This window comes from Schistocerca cancellata, chromosome 6, assembly GCF_023864275.1.
Source record: "Schistocerca cancellata isolate TAMUIC-IGC-003103 chromosome 6, iqSchCanc2.1, whole genome shotgun sequence".
In the NCBI taxonomy this organism is placed as follows: Eukaryota; Metazoa; Arthropoda; class Insecta; order Orthoptera; family Acrididae; genus Schistocerca; species Schistocerca cancellata.
Window position 1 is genome coordinate 396,085,858 of NC_064631.1, and position 17,021 is coordinate 396,102,878.

At 42.6% G+C, this 17,021-nt stretch overlaps 1 protein-coding gene across 5 annotated transcripts in view; it reads right to left on the reverse strand.

Annotated features, from left to right (window-relative positions):
* Positions 1-17,021, reverse strand: part of LOC126191343 (SUN domain-containing ossification factor) — a 281,108-nt gene that overhangs the window by 37,069 nt on the left and 227,018 nt on the right. The window contains exon 1 of one of the 5 annotated variants that reach the window (XM_049932182.1): positions 15,448-15,610. The exons of the other annotated variants lie outside the window; for them this stretch is intronic. The gene's annotated coding sequence lies outside the window, so the exon portion shown is untranslated. Of the gene's footprint in view, positions 1-15,447; positions 15,611-17,021 lie in introns of those variants that run through there. 5 annotated transcript variants of the gene reach the window in all.

Here is a 17,021-nt window from a genome sequence, read left to right on the forward strand (position 1 = left end):
CGCCTTACCAATGGCTATATGAGCACGACTTAATGGCCACAGCCGAACTTCGAAATGTCATCAACCGTCTAGAACCTGCACTCATACAATCATTATGTATTAGAGGATGAAATCCGGGATTCGAGTTCTGGTCCGGCACAAATTTTCATTGTTATCCCATCACACAGCTGATGATGTCCATATTCGCGACTGCGAATACTTTTCATATATTCCATAACGGTTGCACTCGCCGCAGTGCCCGTTTCTTCGGACACGTGCGCATATCCGAAGGAACATTGCATTGTACTTCTGAACAACACATGCACTGGACTATCCTGGGACGGAAAACAGAGATTGAATAACTTTGGCCATTTCAACTAGAGTTATAAAGAAAGAATACTTCTCGTATGAAATCATTTGATCAAGAACGTTACTTTTCTTGGAAATCAATTCGCGGAACTACTGATATGATAGTCTTCCTACAAGGCTACGAGCTACGCGCGAGCGTGATGCAGTAGGACGTGTTAGCATCGGCTAATCGGCACATTCTACCATACTTCGCCTCGCTCGCTCTGGGAGTACATGATTTTGACAGTGTTTGGATCGCTCGATCTACGCGAAAAATGTGGGACACAGTCGTAACAGCAGTGAATGGCATATTTATATATCCTTATGGGGTATCTCCTTATTCCGCCTTATGGTTATTCCTCGCTCTAACGTAATTATCTTGGAACAGACCTTAGTCGTGCGTTGTCTACTAAATCGCTAAAAACCCAGACAAGTCGGACTTTCGCATATTTGGCCAGACACGACCGCAAAAGGCTGGACATCTGTCAAGTAGGGCGATTTCTCCAGCATAATCTTCAGTACCACTTTTACAGAATTCTGTTAACGCAGCAGCTGAAACAAGCCGCCCGTGAGAAAATGCGACAGTTTGTTGTCTAGTTCCTGAGAAGTCGCTTTTGCGAGGAACATCTTTAGTGACGATACTTACTTCTATTTGATTTGTGACTAAGTAATACTGGTGTATCTGAAGGTCGGAAAATCCTTGCAATGTCCAAGAGAGGGTAGAAATGCATCCACAGCGAGTGATGGTTTACTGCGGCTTTTGAGTAGGCGGCATAATCGGCCCTTATTTTTTTCTACAAAATGAGACTGAACAACCTGTGAAGTTTCATGGAAGCCATACCGTATCTAAAGAGATTTTTGTCATCCTCGCTTCAATAAAATGCACGTTCAAGAGTTGCGGTTTCAGCAGGACGGTCTCACCTGTCACACTTCCGCGAAACAGCCTAGTTGCTTCCTGATCGTTTTACCGATCGCCTCATCTCGCATAGTGGTGACCAACAATGGCCAACGAGGCCATATGCAGTTTTTTTCTTTGGGGTTATTTCCAATCATTGATGGGTCAGTCCCCGAAACATCCGCGAGTTAAAGGAGATTCGACGTGTTGCGGAATTCAAATAGTCTTATCTGGCAGTTATTGAGAATTTCACGGAAGAGGTCTTGCATGCCAACGCAACAGGTGTGGTCATATCCAGACATTTTCCATTCCTGGAATGGAAAGGTGTGATGATGAAATTTATGTATTTTGTTAATGCTTTTTGAAAGATGTTCATAATTTGCCGGTGCACTTTTTGAAGGACCCTATACCTTGCACGGCGATCCTGAAATCTTCAGTCATGTATGCTGATTCATGATCTGTCGTCTCAGACGCGAGCAACAATACCGATGAGATTTATCACCGTTTGCTTGAGCAACAATTAAACGTTGATAAGCACTTTCGTTTGAAAAAACTCCGCACACTCTCATATAAGAAATGTTTATTCAAGAGTAATGTGTGTGCCTACACTTTTAGTCCTAGCAGTCCACTGGGCGCTTAATCTGGATTGCATTGTTTTTCCTAAAAATCGAATGTCTTGTTTGCGCTTCCAGGCACCACTTAATAAACTAAAACCTCTTAGACGGAAGAACTTTTCTTAGAGTTTCCTTGCTAGCGTTTTAAGTCCATTTCAATGCGAAAAATACTGGGAAGCTTTTTGCAGTGTTGGTATTTCATAGTATTGTTCTAAATATCGCAGAAATCGAGTGATAACACATTCACCCATATCAAAGAAGCGGCTGTCTGCGAAGACATTTAACCGCTTATCACTTTTCAAGCTCATACGGCGAGGTATCGACGCACACTACTTCTGAAATGTGGCTACACTTAGTTACTTGAACAAGCTGGTACTCGCTATGGCCCGATCTACAGTCTGGTATGTGGAGTAACAAGTAATTATTTTTTAAATAACAGTTACACTTTGCCACTTTATGTACTTTTACAACAATTAGTTTCATCGTCAATTACTGAAATCATTGTTACAAGATGTAATGGTAATACGTGTACTGAAAACAAAAATAAATGACGTCTCCTTAACAGATAATTAGGCATAACAAACTAACTGCTCTGAACAAAGCGAATCAAATCACCAATCAACTTGACAATTTCTTTTGTTTTAAGATAAGAGAATTTTCGATTTATCCTAGAGTCAGCCTAAGTTACACAATTCTTAGTTTCCTATAGCACTGATGGAGTTTTCTACACTCTTCATAAAAATTTTAAATGTCGTTTTACAGAAGTAGTAACAATAGCAAAACCTTTTGAATGGCTTTTCTTGCAAATTTTACAATTCGCAATATTTACGTTAACCTCACTGAATTCCAAAGCACATCTCACGCTTCGTTATGATCAGTTTTCTGGCTCAGAAGCGTTGGTAAATGCAAAATGGCTCACATCCGGAGTAAGTGAAATGCTTATAAAAAAGCACTCACAGAATAACAAAGACTACTCGGACTTTTGGCTGTCATCTGAAAGTGTGCGTTCCCAGTTTCCATGTCCAGCGTGTTTTACGCTTGCCTCATCTACCTCGGACCTCATCGGGTCACACTGAGATTTATTCAGAACACAATTGGACTACTGGAAAATTAAAACATTTTAGGTGGCCTGGCTTGTCTTCGGCGACAAAAAACAACTACCTAGTATTTGAGTGAGGTAGAAGAGTCTGACGATTGATATAAACGTATAAGCAGATCTCTTTCAGCATCTATCCTTACTGTGTGTATTGAAAAATATTTTTATGACGATTATTTCAATGCCTACAGTTAAGTTTCCAGCAGCGCTTGATATAGTACTGTGGAGAATATGGACAGGGCAAGTTCCTTCCACATTTTTTCCTAGTAGTTCTTTGATTTGGTAAAACACATTCGGATGACCGCGTCGATGAAGCCCTCCGAAGTTGGTATTGGTACTGCCTCCACAAGTGATTAATTTATCTAATGAAATCTGCGCTTGTCTTAAAGTATCTAGACAAAACTTCAATTTTGTTTGATGTTTCGTTATTCAGGGAATCAAACTTCAACAGCTTCTGTTGGACTCCGTCAGTTTCAGTGAAGTATTGAACAACTTAAGAAACATCTTTTCATTCTTGTGGTTCGATGCGTCGGTGCCCATGCCATGAAATGAAACTTCTTGCAATTGTTTTATGCATTAGGACATCCCTAAATGTAAGCTGTGATAAGTTTATTAGACGATAAACAGTCAACAATAGCACTTTAGTCATCGGAGTACTCACTACTATACACTTCAAGTCCTATATACCGTCAGTAAACACTTCAGACATTACTAACCTCAAGCCGTTCGTATTACGTTCAGAAAGAATCGTCTTATCAGACCGCTATTCAAATGGTAACTGCCCGATTCTTCCGCGTGGTGCTGCTTAGATAGTTCCAGCCCCGTACTGCTGGAGGAGTCTGCTATTTTCTTGAATGATGTTGTTGTTGTGGTCGTCAGTCCTGAGACTGGTTTGATGCAGCTCTCCATGCTACTCTATCCTGTGCAAGCTTCTTCATCTCCCAGTACCTACCGCAACCTACATCCCTCTGAATCTGCTTAGTGTATTCATCTCATGGTCTCCCCCTACGATTTTTACCCTCCACGCTGCCCTCCAATACTAAATTGGTGATCCCTTGATGCCTCAGAACATGTCCTACCAACCGATCCCTTCTTCTGGTCAAGTTGTACCACAAACTTCTCTTCTCAAATGGCTCTGAGCACTATGGGACTCAACATCTTAGGTCATAAGTCCCCTAGAACTTAGAACTACTTAAACCTAACTAACCTAAGGACATCACACACACCCACGCCCGAGGCAGGATTCGAACCTGTGACCGTAGCAGTCCCGCGGTTCCGGACTGCAGCGCCAGAACCGCTAGACCACTGCGGCCGGCAAACTTCTCTTCTCCCCAATCCTATTCAATACTTCCTCATTAGTTATGTGATCTACCCATCTAATCTTCAGCATTCTTCTGTAGCACCACATTTCGAAAGCTTCTATTCTCTTCTTGTCCAAACTATTTACCGTCCATGTTTCACTTCCATACATGGCTACACTCCATACAAATACTTTCAGAAATGACTTCCTGACAAATCTATACTCGATGTTAACAAATTTCTCTTCTTCAGGAACGCTTTCCTTGCCACTGCCAGTCTACATTTTATATCCTCTCTACTTCGACCATCATCAGTTATTTTGCTCCCTCGACTCTTATAACTGCCATCTGGTTTCTGTACAAATTGTAAATAGCCTTTCGCTCCCTGTATTTTACCCCTGCCACCTTTAGAATTTGATAGAGTATTCCACTCAACATTGTCAAAAGCTTTCTCTAAGTCTACAAATGCTAGAAACGTAGGTTTGCCTTTCCTTAATCTTTCTTCTAAGATAAGTCGTAAGGTCAGTATTGCCTCACGTGTTCCAGTATTTCTACGGAATCCAAACTGATCTTCCCCGAGGTCGGCTTCTACTAGTTTTTCCATTCGTCTGTAAAGAATTCGTGTTAGTATTTTGCAGCTGTGGCTTATAAAACTGATTGTTCGGTAATTTTCACATCTGTCAACACCTGCTTTCTTTGGGATTGGAATTATTATATTCTTCTTGAAGTCTGAGGGTATTTCGCCTGTTTCATACATCTTGCTCTCCAGATGGTAGAGTTTTGTCAGGACTGGCTCTCCCAAGGCCGTCAGTAGTTCCAATGGAATGTTGTCTACTCCGGGGGCCTTGTTTCGACTCAGGTCTTTCACTGCTCTGTCAAACTCTTCACGCAGTACCGTATCTCCCATTTCATCTTCCTCTACATCCTCTTCCATTTCCATAATATTGTCCTCAAGTACATCGCCCTTGTATAGACCCTCTATATACTCCTTCCACCTTTCTGCTTTCCCTTCTTTGCTTAGAACTGGGTTTCCATCTGAGCTCTTGATATTCATACAAGTCGTTCTCTTTTCTCCAGAGGTCTCTTTAATTTTCCTGTAGGCAGTATCTATCTTACCCCTAGTGAGATAGCCTCTACATCCTTACATTTGTCCTCTAGCCATCCCTGCTTAGCCATTTTGCACGTCCTGTCGATATCATTTTTGAGACGTTTGTATTCCTTTTTGCCTGCTTCATTTACTGCATTTTTATATTTTCTCCTTTCATCAATTAAATTCAATATTTCTTCTGTTACCCAAGGATTTCTACTAGCCCTCGCCTTTTTACCTACTTGATCCTCTGCTGCCTTCACTACTTCATCCCTCAAAGCTACCCATTCTTCTTCTACTGTATTTCTTTCCCCCATTCCTGTCAATTGTTCCCTTATGCTCTCCCTGAAACTCTGTACAACCTCTGGTTCTTTCAGTTTATCCAGGTCCCATCTCCTTAAGTTCCCACCTTTTTGCAATTTCTTCAGTTTTAATCTACAGGTCATAACCAATAGATTGTGGTCAGAGTCCACATCTGCCCCTGGAAATGTCTTACAAATCTTGAATGATAGCCGCTAGATTTAGAAAATGCTTGCATCGTCGATACAGGATACAAAACATGCAAGGCCATCTGCGAGACGACCTAGTCAGCATACATTTGACAAACGTAACAAGACTACATTTACATGTTGCGCTAACAGATGGCGTTACTTCAGTATGTGTGTTTTGCAAAATCGTGACAAAATTAGGTCCTGCCGAGATGTCGGGACGAGAAGGTATACAACGGTTGGCAACCCTAGCATACTTTTTCGTTGTTTCTGGAGGCCTTGGGAAATTCCACTAATCCTCCCCACTGTGGACAAAGCTAAAGCGATTTTTAAACACAAGCGGCATTCCTTTGTGGTGGGTTGAGGCAGCTTAGGAGACAGCGTACCTCGGCCGTCCTGAGTATGTGCACAACGATGTTGCTAATTCACGTTTTGAGTTTTGCACTTTTTAACTCTAGAACCTTCACCTTCAGTATACTCTGTCTCAAAATTATCTGAGGCGGAGCCAGAGGTACAATTTCTACCCGAATTCGCGACCTTTCCGAGCCAAATGCGAAGCTCAGTTACACCCCTTTTCTGAAGGAAGTCGGAATTGTGACGCAACATTATACGCAACTTTTTTTTAACACCTTAATTCGTCTGCTAGTTGTGTTGCTGTCGGTGCTATGGAAACGACGTACATGAAAGCCATATCCAGTTATAAAACTTTCTTGTACCAATATTAACAGAATCTCAATAATGGGGACTAAGACCAATGTAGTCTTATTGGTAAAGATGTGACTAACATTGTGAATGTCCAAAAAAACAATGAAGCACTAAAAACCTGTCTACACAAAACGAAAGATATTGGAAGTATGTATTGAAGTAAACAGGAACAAAGCTCCTTCCGAGGCAGCATCCCTGGTCGAATTGCAAGCACTATCCGTCGAATACGATTTGGTACCTTTTGCATGGCTAGGAAAACAAATGTGAGGAGCAGCACTCACTGTTCCTGTGTTTTAAGGCTTTTAGTAAGTTAGTTACAAAGCTAACGATAGATCTACGTTACACAGGCTTCTGTTTGGGCTCATTCCAACGAAACTGAACAATACAAATAGCATATAAAAGGAGGGTCTTACGCCGAATATGCCCACCTCCGGGAAATCACATTCTATAAAAAGAATCTTTGTAATTAATTGTTTGTAAGCGTTTACCTTTAAAAGAAAAATGTCAAATCATTTAGATCTGCTAATAAAGTTATTGTCATAAAGAAAATAACTTCTTGGTCACCGCACTTAAATTTTAGCGATTCAGTGAGCTGTCCAATTTTGCCAGTTTGCTTATATCGGTCACTGCTCCCAATTCTCATAAATTTTCATAATTAAATTAAGATTTCTTCCGAAAAATTTATGTAAACTTGGCCGAACACACATGGTGCTGAACGGATACTTTTCCTAGTTTTCCACTCGTTCAGTGAAACTACCACCTGAACTGTTCATTTCAAGGACGGCATAAAATTAAGATATAAGATAGATAAGACACTTGAAGTGAAAACTAATACAGAATAATGTAACACCTCTAATGAACATGACAATGGGCTTTCACCTATTCTTGCGCCATCTTTCCGCCGTGGAACTCGCCGCATCAACAGGCTAGTAAGACTGCAGTTTCTGTGTGGTCACGAAGTTACTTAGCGGAGGGCTACAGATTCTTCGCTGGAGGACTAATTGCACTAATGCAACAAAGTCGCAGATGCAAACAACAACGTTTACGCTGCTGACCTGTACTCACAATGACAACGCAATAAATATGCCGTTGGGGGGGAGGGGGGGGGGGGAGAGAAATAACCGTCTATGATCTGGCATTCAGGACGCTCCAAGTATAGAGTCATTCCGAGGAGCTTTCCCAATCCGGTTTGCCGGGTTCCACGAAAGGAATAGGTCGTGAACCACGCTAGTAAGGTAAAACGAGGGAAGAGGATCTGAGAACTACTACGGTCCGATCGGAAACTGCAGGAAATTTAAGAGTATTTCACGTGCGACGCATGCGCAATATTGGGTGCTGAGGGGAAGCCAATATCGGGGAGGCAAGATCCGTTCGCCGCATATGCTTCCGCCCACTCCCCGGACTTGGCAGGAGCATATTGGGTTTAGCTGACGCAACTATGCACAACAAGAGAACTATGTAAAGTATTGTTACTAAAAGTCAGCACAATAATTGGCTGTTGCTGCCATTTTTGAGACGGATGGCTACATTTATCGGGGGTACACGAACACGCAGAAGAATCAACGTTGGAGTTCTGTAAATCCTCCAATGCTAGAGCAGGCGCTGGGCTTTGCACGTGCCACCATGTCAATAATATACCGTGGATGACTGTTCGGGGAAACGGCCATCACCGCAATCTCAGATTCTAGCAGCAAGCAGTCTTCACAGTGCAACAAATGAATCTCCGATCCTATGTTTGACAACAATCGCTAAGAAAACTAAACATCGAGAATCACCATCCCGAATGACATGAAGGCATAATTGTACTTCTTAAAAGTTTGTTAGTGCAGAAGACTGCCATTGGTCACTAGAAGAATTAAAAAAAATCATTTGGACTGAAGAGTGATGCTACATGACCATACAAGTGAGTACGAGTGCGGCGAAAACGACATGAGGCGCTGCATCCCACTAATCACATGGTAGAGGGATTCTCATTTGGAAGACATTTACAAGGGATGAAAGGGATCCCCTCCCCTAATAGTATATCATGTTATCACTCGCGGACGACACGGAAATCTCGTGTCTGATCACGTGCATCCGCTAAGAAAGTTGAAGGTGTGGCCATTTTCCGTAGCGAATATGTAAATACAGGTTTTAGTTTTATAAATTTAAACACTTTTTTCCTTGCGGAAGTATAACATTTATAATTACTTTCCAGACGAGTTTCGCCCTTTTAAAGGCAATGTCAGTGGATATTTTCCCAGAATGTAAATTTTGTTTTTAAAAATGAGTCTCAGAGATCCGAAACAGTTTACACCGTAACTCTTATATTCTGTCCTGCTGAAATCTGCATTTCTTCTCGTCTCATCTATGGTTAGCGGAGGCACTTCCACAAAAGGATCTACGTATGTGCTGACTTTTTAAAACGTAAGTGGGAGTGCGTCATATAACCTAAGATCAGACGAGAGGAAATACAGATTATGGCAGGGCAAACAAGTAACTAAGTAAAATTTTATTTATATACAAATTATTCGATATGTTTCGGATCTATAAATATCATTTGTAAAAGTAAAACTGTATTATTCGAGAAAAATCCACTAAATATGCCTTCCATGTTTCCACGAAATAGGTTACCAGTATTCTAGCCCACTTCATACTGCTCTGTGGTGAGTTTTGCACACGAAGTCTGACTGCGTCGACTCCGAAATACTAAAAGGGTAAATAAAAATTTCCGCATTGGCAAAATGCCCCCCCCCCCCCCAAATATCTTGCAAAGTACATATTGTAGCGTCGGCCGGTGTGGCTGACGGTTCTAGGCGCTTCAGTCTGGAACCGCACACCGCTACGGTCGCAGGTTCGAATCCTGCGTCAGGCATGGATGTGTGTGATGTCCTTAGGTTAGTTAGGTTTAAGTAGTTCTTAGTTCTAGGGGACTGATGATCTCAGATGTTAAGTCCCATGCTCAGAGCCATTTGAACCTTTTGAACATATTGTAACGTTGAAAGGATATATAGGGGGTCCAAAAGTCACGACAGGAAATATTTCATTATGTTGTATTGAAACAAGAATAACTCTAAAGGCAGAGAGCAACATGATGGGGCTTCCTAGCTCTAGCAAAAATTGTATTTAAAGTACAGAGATACGTACAAGAATGTAACATAGAAACAAATGTTCTTTCTTACTTCTTACGTATTTCTTACTTCTTACGTATTTCTTAAATATTTCAAACTCAGAAATTAATTAATCACGTCGTGTAATCATGTAATCAATTCAGTGTGACGGCAGGGTAGAAAAGACGGTAACCTTTCTTCAGCCAACGATGCATGCAGAGTCTGAGGAGTGGTGTATCTGCATACGTCTCACCGTTCGTTCCTTTTCGTTCATCCGTACGCTAAGGCGGAGACGTTCAATTTATTGTGAACAGCGACGTATAAGCAAATGTGCTGCGTAAAACGTAACAAATGCACAGTTCTGCAGAGCAGCGCAAAATTAGACTAGAAGTATCAGTGTCTAATGAAAAAAAAAAAGAGACTCCGAAGACGTGCTGGCAGACGGCATTTTCTAATGTAGGCGAGAAACTGAGCGGTAATCACCGAAAGTAAAAACCAACAAATTGTTAACGAACTCTCTTGCGATCTTAAAAACAAATCAAACTGTAAATATCTTTAACTGCAGAGCACTGATGACGCTTTACTTCAATAAAGCGAAACGTGTCTGACTAGAAAAACACACATTTTCTTGCAGCTGTAAAGACGGAACGAAAATCCTATCAGGAATTTTACAGCACCTACGGACAATATGGCCACACAAATGAAGAATGTAACATTACTGTTCTACATACATCTCCATTACTGAAAAGCTGAACGGTAGTTTGTGGCTTCAATCATTGGCTATGCATTGTTAAAACGTTCGCGGTAGCTACTCTTTACGTTCACGTCATTTATTAAGGAATGGTCTCTCTCTCTCTCTCTCTCTCTCTCTCTCTCTCTCTCTCTCTCTCTCTCTCTCTCTCTCCTGACAGCGGGTTTCAATTCATCAATATTGTGGAGTTGCCGAGAAGAAACCTTTGTTCTTTTGATGACCTGCATGAAAAAAAAATTAGGGATTGAGAGGTCAGGTGATTTCACAGGCCGCGTTTTATCACCGAATAGTGAGAGCAATCTGTGTGGAGAATGGTGCCTCAATGTAGTAATTTCATTATCAGCCTTATGGGCTGTTGAAACCACAGCAATGTCCCTGCAGCTGCAGAATGAAGAAATTGTTAACCATGGCCGCCTACCGCTCGAAAGTGATACTGACTGGCCGGCCGTTGTCTTCAAATATGGTTCACTGATTCCATTCCATTGAACTATCAATAGCACATCAGACGACCCTTTGAGTTGCCGTGGTCCTTTTCCATGCATTATCTGAAGGATGTGTGTTCGAGCAGTATCGAATATTTTATTGACAAACCAATTTAGATGAAAGTCTGGCTCATCAGATATCACAGGATCTGTAGAAAGAGGTCATCGTCATCAACTGCGTCCAGCAATGTTGAGCTGAAATTGCGCTTACTCACCGTCTCCCCGCTGTAACTACTGAGACGCATGCAGCTTACAAGGTTGAAACTTTGAATCCTGTTAATCCTCTGCAAAGACGAACGAGGGATTTGCTCTTGAACAGCGACGATCAGATCCCTGTGGGCTTCGCTGCAGATCTGCACGAACTCGACAGATCTTTCCCATCATTCGAATGCCATTTCAGGCTACAGAACCCGTCTCATGCCATTGCTTTATCCACTTGGAAATTATCCTTCTCTCTGGAACATGGACACCGCAGTGCCTTCCACGGTGCACCGAGCGTTGAACACGACAGAACACTGCCTGAAATTTACTGTTTCCAGTGGTACACACTGTATTTTCCTTCACACAGTAGCGGACATTTTAACAAAGGTTCTGTATATTCGCAATATAGTCAGTTGTATGCAGAAGAAACTTTTTCAGATTGACGAAGAATATTCAAGCTGATAAAACAGTTTCAGAATAGCAGTTGCATGTCTTATAGGAAAGAAACTCTCCCCCGCAACAAGAATGTAAGAAACTGTAACGAATCGCAACGGAATGAAACTGGTGGCATGGCTCTTTTTCTGATGAGCAGTAAGCATTTGTTCGTAAATAAGGTGCATGGAAAACAACTTGCGTTATTATTGGTGTCGACTGAGATGAAATCGAGATCACTGTTGTCTCAACATATAGCCCACTGTTTTTGACGAACTATCTAACAGACGCCGATACAATTATCCATTAAATGCAGGGTTCAAACCAACAATTTCGCAGCTCCGACACTCGTGTATGGTGTCTTGCGGGACAAAGGATAAATTAACATACTTTGCGTGATCTGATGCTTGTGAGCTGTATTGTGGTTACGGCCGATGAAACTGAACAGGAAGCGGAAAAAAATACCGTGTTCCAGAGAGCGTTAACGCTGATTAGGCAAAGGAAACAGCCATCACCATTCTTATTCCAGAATCTCACGATACGAGGGAGTAAACGGATGTCAACAATGATAGTTATCGGATAATTTATTGTCTGTTAGCCCAACACATGAAGAGCATAAACAAACGCGGTTGGGAAACTTATAGGCAGTAACTGAAATGTATATAGCAAAGGAGTTCAGAAACTCATTTATGACTATCAACAGACCATTACGACAGAAAAAACGGGTGGGGGGGGGGGGGAGGGAGGAGGTTAGCTATCCTTCCAATACAAGCAAGCTATTTGTACTCTCTTCACCTGTAGCCATTTGGGTACAAAATTTCCGTTAAGGCACGTATGTAGATAGCTATTTTTCTCTTAAATATGTGAAGCCTGTTTGCTATGACTAACTGTTGCTCAACAGCTTTAAAAACTTCCCTTTCATACTGTGAATCAGTTCAATATGTCGTGCAGCATTGCGCGTGTACGTGCAAATTTCGAGAAAATACTCCGCGCGTCAACGTTTGAGCGAGTGTACATGGTTGTAAGAAGGCAGGAAGGTCAGCGTCTGGTCGACGACCACATCATTAGAGATGGAGTACTATTTCTGAACGAAGAAAAATGGAAGACATCGACAGCGTTTCGTGGAGGGATCTCTCCCGGCGTTCATCTCATGAGTTAGCGAAACCACGGAAACGAAGATCCAATATGCTCGTACGAGGATCAAGCGTTGTTCTTCCAGAATATGAGTCTAGTGTCCAAACTTCTGCAACACCATACTCAATATGGGCCAGAGAAGCTTTGGACTGACTTCTGAAAAGTGTTAACAAAATTTATTTTTGTTGGTTTCTGGAAATGAGATCGTATGGACTGCAGTTTGAAGAACGTGCTACAATACGTACTCTCGAGCGTTGTAAATACAGTACAGTCTTTATCAGGGATATTATGTTAGTGTACTGTAGTAGAAAAGTTTGGCGCGTTGCTAGTAGTTCTCTCTCAAAAACTAAATGAGAATAATAAAACACTTTGCCTGCTAATTATTTCCGAGCGCGTGGTCCAGTGGATTCAACTGTTTTTCACTGACTGGCACATACATCAGAGTATGAAATTTTTGCTGCTGCGAACAAAACAGTACCCATGGTATATTTATTCAAGACCGCAAATACATGAAGCACTTAGTAAAAAAAATAATAAATCCACAAGCTAAACAGCTTGTACAGAAAACGACAATAATTCCTTGTCCAGTGGTCTCAGATAGTGCCCCTACAGTAACCTCCTTAAGAGGGAAGTAGTCTCCCGGAAATTAGGAGTCTAAAACGTGAAAGTAAAAACATATTTGTGCCATCAACTGTACGATTTTATGTTTATTTTCTATCGGTTTCGATTATTGCAATCATATTCAAGGAGAAAAACATTGTATGTACTTCAATGGATCAACCATACATTTCAGCCATGTATGGGCTATACAAATGAACATACAGAATTGTCATAATAGCCTGTTTTATCACAATCCATATAAACACGCTGTGTTTTGGCGCAATTACCGTAGTGCCGGTACAGAACGAACATACAATTGTGCAGGAGATGGGACAAATATTCGTCTTTCAAATTAAAAACTGTACAGAATTACCCAACGAAAAGCTCCATCGAAGTAAAAGGTTTTTCGGGGTGTAGTGAATACCAGTGAACCAACACGTACGTAATTCGGGAATGAAAAGGAGTTCTCACTAACACGAGTTCCAATGTCCTCGACCATAGCGTCGGTTAGATGTTATCGTGAAACAGTGAAGTGAAATGGAAAGTGATAAATACCGCTGATGGAAAGAAGTCGACACCGTTCAAAATGGCTTAGTCGTCATATAGAAACATTACGTATTGAGTGTAAATAGCAACCAGACTGCTTCAGGTGTAAATCATTTGCGATAGACTGCAGACCAATCCTACCAAATCTACATAGATACTCCGCAAAACCACCGTATGGTGCGTGGTGGAGGTTCCCTGTACCATTACCTGCCACTTTCCTGTACCACTCGCAAATACATCGAGGGAAAGATGACTATCTATACACCGCTGTACGAGCCCAAATCACTATAATCTTCGTGGTCCTTACGGGAACTGTACGATGGCGGCAGTAGAATAACTCTGCACTTAGCTTCAAATGCAGGTTCTCTAGATTTTCTCAATAGTGCTCCTCTAATATAATGTCGCCTTCCCTCCAGTGATTCCCATTTGAATTCCGGAAGCATCTCCATGATATTTGTGTGATGTTCGAGTCTACCGGTAACAAATGTAGCAACCCCCCTCTGAATTGCTTCCATGTCTTCCTTTAAACCGACCTGGTGCGGAACCCAAACACACTAACAGCCGTCAACTATTGGTCGCACTAGTGTCCTGCATGCCGTCTCTTTTACAGATTAACCACACTTTCTTAAAATTCTCCCAATAAACCGTAGTCGACCATTCGACTTCCCTACTACAGTCCTTACATGTTGATTCCATTTCGAGTTCGTCTGCAACGTTACGCAAAGGTATTTAATCGACCCGACTGTGTCAAGCAGCACACTACTAATGCTGTATTCGAATATTATAGGCTTTTTTCCTAATTATCCGTATTAACTTACATTTTTCTTCTTTTAGAGCTAGCTGTCATTCATCACACCAACTAGAAACTTTTTTCTAAGTCATCTTGTATCCTCCTACAGTCACTCAGCGACGACACCTTCCGATATACCACACCACCGTCTGCAAACAGAAGCAGACTGCTGGTCACCCTGTCTGCCGGTTCATTTATGTATATAGAAAGTAACAGCGGTCCTACCACGCTTCCCTGGGCCAATCCTGACGATATCCTTGTCTCTGACGAACACACACTGTCGAGGACAACATACTGGGTTCTGTTACGTAAGAAGTCTGTTTATGCTTGAACCTTCGTTACCAGTGGGTACCGGGGCACTGTACCAAATATGCTGTACGGAAACCTAGGAATATGGAATCTGCCTATAGCCCTTCACCCAGGGCTCGCAGGCTATCACGCGAGAAAAGGACAAACAGTTTCACACGAGCGAGGTTTTCTAAAACCTTGCCGATTTGCAGACAGAAGCTTTTCCCTCTCCAGGGAATTTATTATATTCGAACTTAGAATATGCTCAGGATTTTGCAACAAACGGATGTTAAAGATATTGGTTCGTAATTTTGCCCTACGTAAATCTCACGTAAGGTCTGCGGAGGTAAAATAAGAGAAATTGGATTCGTACGTTTTCCTAGCTTCATTTGAGAGAGGAACAGGACAGGGGATATCCAGCAGTAGTACACAGTACCCTCCGCCGTGTACCGTATTATGGCGCGCGTAGTATGTATGCAGTTGGCATGACTATTGGACGAGGATTCCGAATACAAATAGATATGATCCTGTTGAAGACTGATGCGTAAACACGGCACTGTACTCCAGACACACTTGCTGTGGAGGGACAGAATCAGGAGGCACATGTGGGTGCTGGAGACTTACGAACTAGTGGGCCGCTCGAGTCGAAGAGGCGCGAGATGTCGCGTGGTGGGCGGTGGCGGCAGGTGCACGTGAACGCGGCCGCCGGCTCGTGCACAGCACCGGCAAACGACGACGATGCCGCCGCCTCCGCTGTCACTGCCGCCGCGTTGGCGGTCGCGGCCCAACTGGGCTAACCTTGGCGCTCGCCTCGGCGCCGGGCACGCCTGTATGCGGAGCGCGCGCCGGCTCGCCGCTGCTTATAAGAGGCAACTCGCTAGGCGACGGCGAAGGGGAGAGAGAGAGAGAGAGAGAGAGAGAGAGAGAGAGAGAGAGAGAGAGGTGGGGGGGGGGGGGGGGGCACTGCGAGAGCGGCGCCGGCCTTCACCTTGCACGGCGCTGGGAATCGCTGCAGTCTCCTGGCGGCGAGGTGAAAACCGACCCACCGCTGCTTACTTTTTTACTCCAGTTTTGAATGCACGCCGTTGCGGGTGTTCTAGATGTACTGACAGCACCAATACCGACATTAACTGCCTGGATTTAGTGAGAGTGGTGTTCAATGCATCAGTCATCCTAGCCATATTTTCACTCACGCACAACACATTTTTATCTATTTCTGCATCTACACTTCGGAAATCACCTTATTGTATATGGTGGTGTGAGGGAAGAGATTGTTGGTAAACTCCAGTGTGAGCTCTAATCTCTCTAACAAGTTTTTTTTCGGTGTCTTCTGTCTCTGGTACGAACTTTGCAACTGAGTCCAAAACTCACTTCCTGATGAGCTGGATACTTTGAATTTTAAAAATTGCGCTGAACTGGATGACAACGCAATATTACGCGCTTTCTTATCTGTCTGTTCAGTGGGGATGGGGACGAAAAGTTTGGTAATATCTGGCATCTCGGCTGCCCTGCAGGACCAGCGTATTGTGCGGATAGTGCCGCAATGCGTATCAGGAGGTATGTGAGTGGATGAGCACAGCTAAGCAGAGAGAGGACGGACGGACACACACACACACACACACACACACACACACACACACACACACACAGAGAGAGGGGGAGGGGGAGGGGGAGGGGAGAGAGAGAGAGAGAGAGAGAGAGAGAGAGAGAGAGAGAGAGAGAGAATACTTGTAAGATTTATAACGAAACAGGTGGGGCACATGCAGTAGACAATAGTCATGAAATAGTCATGCAACGATATTTATTGTATGTAACCTAAGTTTTTTTCGTTATAAATTTTGCAAGTAGCCTCACAGCTATTAAAAATCCACAAGCACAATTTTTAGTATTTGTATGGGGTAAGGATTTTGTATGGCGCTAGGAGAAATTACTTTATATCTTAGTCCGATTTAAAGACATGTTATATTAAGAATTTATTTTTATTTAAATAATTATTCTACCTTAATAGTCTTTTTGCAAGATATACACAGGCGGAAGCAATATGTAGGCTCACTCTTCTAGGAATGTGCGCCCTCGGAATTTTAGCAGAGGTATCACACAGCGACATTCAGTACTTCCTGTACAGTCTGCCACTGGAGTTGGATGACCATCTCCATGGCGCATTGGCTATTACTAAATGAACCTGGGACGGGATGCGG